The sequence below is a fragment of the Topomyia yanbarensis genome, chromosome 3 (assembly GCF_030247195.1).
Source record: "Topomyia yanbarensis strain Yona2022 chromosome 3, ASM3024719v1, whole genome shotgun sequence".
Lineage (NCBI taxonomy): Eukaryota > Metazoa > Arthropoda > Insecta > Diptera > Culicidae > Topomyia > Topomyia yanbarensis.
Genome location: NC_080672.1, coordinates 368,431,166 through 368,439,633, shown reverse-complemented (window position 1 = coordinate 368,439,633; position 8,468 = coordinate 368,431,166).

Here is an 8,468-nt window from a genome sequence, read left to right as displayed (position 1 = left end):
CGGTGTAACGCTTCCATAAACGATTGAACTTTTAGTTGATCGGACATCCAGTTCCGGAGTTACGGGCTAAAGAGTGCGGTCATACAGTAAATTTCCATATAAACTGGTATCACCATAAAAAGCCCAGTACATATTAGAATGGGTGCAACATTAGCTGAATTTGCGGATCAAGAACACTAATGACCCATCAAAGTAGTTTTGACCACATTTAACATCTATGACGGTGTTTGAAGCCCCGATGAATTTGCAAAGTTCGTAAGTAAATGTCGCACCTGTTTCTTAACGAATTCTTGACCGATTTTTACAAACTTAATTTCAGATAAGAGGGATAATATCCCCATAAACAATTTTAAAATTTCGTCCAGATCGGTTATAAGATTCCGGAAATACAGACTGAATCGGACAGACGGAAAACGTGTCAATCTAAATACAATATTATTGCAATTGTTAATTTTCGTTTTAGCTGATGTAACTAAAAATGACTGATACAACTAACGGGTTTGTTGTTATTTTTTAGTACTAATTTGCTGTAAAATATCATTGTTTCTGATAGCTGTCAGCTGTTTGAGAATACAGACAGCAAAAAGGAAAACACTCGAATGCGGCAAAGTAGTCTTGGCACCTTAGCTTCCAAACGATATTCAACGCATTGAATCTCTTCAGTGCAAATTTTCACTCGTTTTGCACTTCATCAACTCCTATGGAGGGACCCATTGAACCTACCGAGCAACCTAGATTGCTATAAGCTTATTGACCTCGAACTTCAGTCTTACGCCGTAATGTTTCTTGAATCGACTGCTCCGAACTTCTACAACTTTTGGACTTCGCCGTCGTATTCTTCGAATTGGTTACTTAGGGTGGCCAGAACTAAATTAAAACTCTGCTTTCCATTATAGTTTCAGTGATACCGAATCGATTTGCATAGCAAAACAGCTGAAGCAAAAGCGCGTAGGTTGCACACAGCATTGTCGGTCATGTTGGATTGTGTCTTCCTGGACGTTGGAGTACACGTCAAGGTGGACTCCAATTAACTCCCAGGTCTCGAGTTTTACAGGGCCACCGGAAAAGGAAAAATTCAAGATAATTTTGAACAGAAAAAGTTTTCAATGTTTCCGAAAAATACTTGGTTTGGCAGGCGATTTGCGCATGTGGGTTGAAATTATCGTGACTTTCGTGGTGCTGTCATTCAAGATATTTACACCAAAAAATATTGAAAAAAAAACAGCGGTGTTCTGTGTTGCATTGGCCAGAGCAGTCTTCCCGTCACTTCGTGAAAGCGTCTCAGGAATGGTATACATCCAACAATGTTCGAGTCGTACCCATGGACAAAAACCTTCTACATTTATCGGAGTTCAGCCTAATTAAAAACAATTTGAGCAATTTATATATCTGTTATATAATTGTATTTTGACATGATAATCCATTAATGATTGATTCACTATAAAAGCACTCATTAAACGCTAGGATAGGCCTAGTTTTGTTGATCATGGTAGCGGGTGATTCTAGGAGATTGAAACGTTCCTTTACCAGTTCCCACTGCAGAAAATTTTTAAGCCGGAATTTAGTTCATTAATACCTATATACAGGGTGTTTGGTTCATGGTTAAGAATCTCTCGAGGGGTGATAGAGGATCACATTTGGGGGAAAAATTGTTCCACACATACCATTAAATTACAACCGTTGCAAAGCTATTGAAATTTTTCTCTATGTGTTCTGCTTGTTTTAAATGCCTTTATCTCAAGAAATGTACCTTATACTTCAAATCTTTTAGTTCCGTTGGAAAGGTGAGAAAATTTCCTACTGAATAGAGCTCTTATACCTTTCAGTTCATAGATTTAAGTATCCTTTAAGTGGTGAAGTAGCCAAAAGCGTGTGTTCTTCTGAAGTTTTTTTTTCTTTTTTTTTGATATAGATGTTTTAGGGTCATTCGGCAGCAGAGTGTGTACCATAGCCGCGATCGGTCGACTGTTTTGGAGCTCCTCGCTAGTCGGTCCAAAATCGTAGTTTTTCGGTACGGATTATCAAACAAAAGTGTTTTTAAATACGAAGAACGACTCGGTGAACAGTTTTCGTAAATCGGAAGTGGAATTCAGTGATTTTTTTGGAGTTTTTTTATCCCGGCGTAAAGTGATTCAAATCCACACAGCATTAGTGCAAAAGTGCTCCCCCGCAATACGGGCCGTCTATTCCCGATGCGGGGAAGAAAAAAGTGTTTTAACAACGTAAATAATAATAGTGGAGATCTAAAACTCGCAAAAAGTGTTTTTTCCCAGTGATAAATCTTTCCCAAAAAGTGAAAATTTTTCGGTGTCACTTGTTGAAAAAAGTGGCGATTCCATATTATCACCGCGTCACCCGTATCTATCGCCCGATAGGTGTCGCACCAATTTCTTAGTTCCACATTCGGAAACCTGCCGGTCAGTTTTCCTTTTTCTTCCGACATTTTCCAAACCTTTTACGGGTCAGGACCACGTGCGTGGCCAGTGGAGTCTTCTGTATCTGCTGCATGCATACTGTTGTTGATAAATTGCGCTGTACTTGCAAACGTGAGCAAGAGAAAGGATTGCTCGGGCTGTTTGATGCGTGAGAAAGAAGCTGGAGATTTTGAGGATATCTGGAGAAGGTTTGGAATGGGACGAAAAATGGATAAGCAAGTATCAGTCACTCGCGTAAGTAGGAAATGAGGAAGGAAATAGAAAAACTGGTATATTTTTCTACAGACATTCTAATTTATATATACAAAAATCAAATAAATACACTAAATACGCGTCGATTTCTTACCTCATGTAAGGAATCGAAAGTCTTATTGTAATGTTATAATCCATTTGATACAAACATTACAGTAAGGCGGGGCTGGTTGATGGAACGATGACCTCGGAACATGTCTGGCGCTGTACACGAAATGGGTCATCGGAAAGTCAATTGAGCTAACACCTACCTAAATCCTTGAACCAAGTTATTTGCATGGATATGTTAAAATACATGCAAACATCTTTTTTCTGTAAATCACTACCAGTTAGTGGGAGTTAGGATGGTTAACACACACACACACACACACACACACACACACAGATGTTTTAGGGTCATTCGCCTCTTTTTCGGGTTAGAGAAATCTCTTTTGGAAAAATCTCTAACCCTATGTACGGGGTTGGGAATCGAAGGTGTGCTGCGTACAAGGAAATCGATTTACCAACTACGCTTTGCTCGTCCCCTGATGACGTTTTTGTAAGTTTTCTCAAAATAAAGAATAATGAACATAACAATACCTATTATCCAAATGTCGAGTTTCAAAGCGATCCATAATTTATTCTTCAACATGAAATTCGCATCTCTTCTCCTTTCGTTGACATTTCAACATTAAACTTTTCTGTAGCCGACTTGTAAGTGCTTAAAAGACTCAAGCGTAAAAACATGCTTTATAACGTTATTATCAAGATTTCATTGAAAATGAGAAAATTTCCTACCAAACTATGTACAAATACCTTTTAGCTAAGTGTACTAAGTGACGTTTAACTAGTAAAGTAGTTTAGAATTAATTTTTAGAGATATTTTGTAATTTAATTAACAAATTTCGTCAATGCGATATTCATTTACCCTAGTAACAATTGTGGTTTAATGATTGTTTTATAGACACTGATAAAACTTAGATTGCACTTGTAGCGTGCTATAAAACTTTGATTGTTACTTGGGTGATGCCCTTAGAAATTCTTTACAAATTGTTTTTTAACTCTTTTTCTTAGCTTTTCTTGAAAATAAGAAGAGATAAGTGTATGAATTTAAAGAACGAGTTATACAGATTTTTCATACGAACAATCCGCAGTATTGAAATAATAATGTTAAATATTTAATCTTTCGAGAAATGGGCAAAATTTCGATAAAAAAAACTTGAAGATACCTCACTTCTAAAATATCGTTTAAACTGAAATATTTGAGGACATCATTTAATATAAATTTTTCTCACTTTTCTAATAAAACTAATAGAATTGAAATGCAAAATGTACTTTTTGAGCTAAGAGCATTTAAAGACAAACAAGTCAGTTTCAGATAACTCTCTAACGGTGAAGATTTCAAAGTATGTGTAGAACAATTTTTCTCCCAAATATGATCCTCTATCACCCTTAGAGAGATTCTTAAACATGAACCAACACCCTGTATAGAACACACAATTTAATTCAACTCACGTTCAGTGCTATCTCCTACAGAAACCGCAATGGAACGCGACTCGAAAGATACCCGCGGTAGCGAATTCTGTTGAGAAGCATAGATAGATATACAATTTGTAATTATAGGAATCGGTTTTCGGTTCTCGCGGTAAAGAGGGATAAATCTCCCTAGTAACAATTCTAGTTTTATGGCAGTTTTATAGCCACTCGTAAAACTTAGATTGCGCTTGTAGCGTGCTATAAAACTTCAATTGTTACTTGTGCTGTCTTTAGCAGCAGACATGTTGGTAGACTTGAGTAATTCGCTGCCTAAGCTCGACCCCTGCCAGCAGAAGACAAAAGATTAGCCTGTAAGATTTTAAGCCTGTTTCTAATGACCCTGCCACTTCTAGTTTTCTGATCTGTAAATTTCAAATCCTTGCTCTCACTTGAGTACTATGGCTCGAAATTTTCATAACATTCCATACCCAGTAATCTCTAGCTAATTGAATGTTTTTAAAAAGTAAAAAATCAAATGTGACTACATATTAGTCGAAATAAAAAAGGAAAAAAATATAGGTGTATAATTAGGGTAATGGTAATTGTGGGCTATCTAATGGATATTTCGTATAAAGGGTGTCTCACACACTACTAATTTTCAATAGGTTTGTTTTAGCATGAAGGAGGAACAAATCTCAAATCATGCCCTACTATGTTCAATTCCAAATGCTTCGGTCAGGGATGTGGTCAAAAAGTTGTATCTGTCTAAGTTTTTCGTTCCAAGAGCCACGAATCGGGAGAGACCGCATACGTATAAAGTGCAGAAGGCTTAAAATCGTAACGAACGGCAAAATACGGCGGGAAAATCACGGGCCCAGAAACTATACACCTAGGATGCTGAAGAAGCCTTATTGTCATTATCATGGATGATGAGACTTACATCAAAGTGGGTTTCCGGCAGCTTACGGGGCTACTGTTCTTTCCCGGCCAGCACAAGTTTGATGTTCCGGAGGAAGTAAGGAAGCAAAAAACTTTCAAAACATGCTAATAAATACATGATTTGGCAAGCGATTTGCTCATGTGGCAAACGAAGCGCGCCATTCGTGACTACCGGGACAGTAAACGGGGTGATTAACCACAAGGAGTGTCTACAGAGACGTCTGTTTCCTCTGTTGAAGCAACACGAGGGCCCTGCGATTTTCTGGCTTGATCTAGCTTCGTACCACTATTCAAATGGGTTTCCGTACGGAGGAAGCTGCAGCCGGATGTTGTGCAGAACCTAATGAGTGGAGTTAAGCGGAAGGTGCGAGCGTACGGTTATGATATTGAAATAAATCTACCAAAAGCTTACTAACGGGTTATATTTTATTGTCTAAAAGTTTGAAAAGGATGGGTACACTAGAGAATTTTCTACGGCGTTTTTTCCGTGATGCAATAGGATGTGGGACACCCTTTAACCTTTCCATACGTGTCTAGAATAAAACGAGCAAATAATTTTAAGGATCTTGGAAATTACGGGGCTATGTTGCCCTTCCGAGAGTCAGAAGTATCTGGTTAAATTGATGGAATAATACGCAAGATGATCGGAATCTGAAACTAAAAGCAAGCATTTGGACTTGCTGAATGGGTTAAAGGAAGGCCACATACTGGATTGTAGAATTGAGGCATGTCGATTCTTAATACGGTCGTCGGAGTACGTTTTGTTCAGCGTTCGTTTGCTTTCGAGAAGAACAATCGAGAACGGAGCCGGTTTTAGTAACGATCCATAGTTTAACAACTAGGGAACTGACCATCTGCATGTGTATTTCAACGCATCGTACGATTCCGTGAATCAGAGTGAATCACGGTAGATTGCTAGAACAGATCTATTACTGTCTATTGCGACGATCAGATGGACAGCGATAACACAATACAAGTGGGGTGTCCCAATATGACAAACCTGTTTTAATCCACATAGTGGTGCAATTGTGCCTTTCTCATTTGTCCAAACTACGATTCCATGGCTGGTTACGTTCAATATAACGGTAGAAATGTATATTACATATTCAGTACGATTTGCACATACATACAATGGCCACGATCTTGAGATACTATGTGTCAGCCACGATCTTGAGATACTATGTGTCAACACTAAAACATCGCTTGAAAACAGCGGCGGATCAAGGAGGAAGATCCGGGAGGTCCGGACCCTGCCGAAAATTTTCAACTTGTGAAGAAATTTTAAACTAGTTTTAAATTTAAAGTAGTAACCCCTCACTGCATACTCCCACCTAAGCCTATATAAGTTAAAAAATTAAGATTACGTTGACGATTTTTAGAGTGATTGCATAACCTTTCTATATGAGAAAGAAAAAAGGTAAAACAATACAATTTGCATGCATGTAGTTCACGTGGATTCGTTGTACCAATGCTACAGAATCCTTGCTACCGTGCAGTAAGCGGAATAGATATTGTGGAAATTAATATCTCGGTCAGAAAACCTGGTACGTGATCATTACTACAATACCACAGACTGAATAGAAATAAATGTCAACTTCGATAGAGATTCGCTTATCACAGATAGGTCAGAGCCCATAATACTCCGACCGTGGCTAAAATTTTTAGAGTCCTTTTAGTAAATCTCAGTATTTGACAAGAAGCGATACTTTAACTCAGGGACTTCAGCAGGTCTATTCTTTGCGCAAATACTTCGATAGATTTCAGCTCGCCTGATACCACACGGCTACCCATCCTTTAATTGGATATCCAATGGTTGGAAAGTGTAGGTTCCAGCAAGCTTAACTACTTTGCCAAAGAAAGTATCGCACTATATGTGACACGAAAGAAATAATCGGTCACAACCCTCATTAGTCGTAATGCCTAAAAGCTGTGGGATGCCTTATTACCGACAGCTCGATTATACTGCATTCGGCCACAACTAACACCAGCAATAAGGAATCCGCGCTCTAGGATCCCTGATTGTATATCGCATAACAAATCGACTAATTGATAACGTCCATCAACTTGCAATGCATTATGAAAAAAAAAATCCCACCACAAATCCGAATCCAAGAACGTCGGTCCGATTTCCCGCTTTTCAAACAAATTTCAATTTTTACAAGAATAAATTGAAACGAACTGTAGCTACCCACGCAAGTTTCGTCTTACGTTTGCAGAATTTCCCCGCCTTGGATGTGCTCATCGAATCATGAAAAAGTGTGGTCCATCGAGAAGAAGCAAAAAGGTCCATGCAATCGTTGCCTGTCGGAAGCACGTTTTATTTAGTAGACCCGAACTGCAGAAGATTCGCGATATTTCGCGTGTCTGAAAATTGTCGGCATTTAACTCGCACGAAACAACCAAACAGCGAACGGAGGTAATGGCAAAAGTAAACATCCCCTTTATTTTGTAACTTGTTTCAATTTAGCGGAATTTAGGGTCCGGTGCGATTGCAAGGCTAATTGTTCCATCTGGTGAGATGTGCTGCAGATGCTTGTAGCGCAAACTTTAATTGAAATCGATTCATGCTACAAAGTACCATCAAGTGAAATAGGAAACTCTCCTATATGCAGACGTGTTCGAAATCGACAAAAACAAAATAATTAGACTAGATTGATGGAAACTATTCATTCCTTCAGATAATTTGTTTCCTATATGCATTTAGAGCAGACGGGTAAATGTGGCATGCTCTGACATCATGAATGAAATCAGACAACAAGTCTGCCAGACTCTTGTGCTCAATTTTTCGCTGCACCACACACTGCTGAAACCCGTTGCACGTGGGGGCCACATTCACATTTTTGCTGCCGGGGGTACAAGGGCAGGTTACAGGGTAAAACATAAAAAGTAGTCTTACATAACCAGATTGTCGTTGCATCGGCAATGGCCGAGCCGAGGCCGCCCGAAGTAATGAGGGATAAGAAGACAAGGAAGAAGAACACCGACAAGTACAAATATGCGAATGGCAAATCTTGATCTTGAGTTCGAGACGAATGGTCTCCCAATGCATAGATCCTCAGACTTGGGCTGTCATCTGCTGAGTAAACTACAAGGATCTGCCGTGTGAGTTGTCAATATGATTGCATAGTAGGATAGTAGAGTCGAAACACATTAGACCTGGTTGGTAAATCTGTCACACGAAAATAAGGTTTGGCAGGATATCTGTAGCGTTAGTCCAATTATTAAAAAAGAATGCAACAAAAAGCTTGAATTATCTCGATTCAAGTTGTCTTAAATTCGACAGTGAAAGAAGCCTTTATATAATTTTTTTCATAACCAACGATTAATAAATAGACGTTACCTTAATCCAATTAAATATGTTTGTATTCGTTGGAATATGTCTAGTAA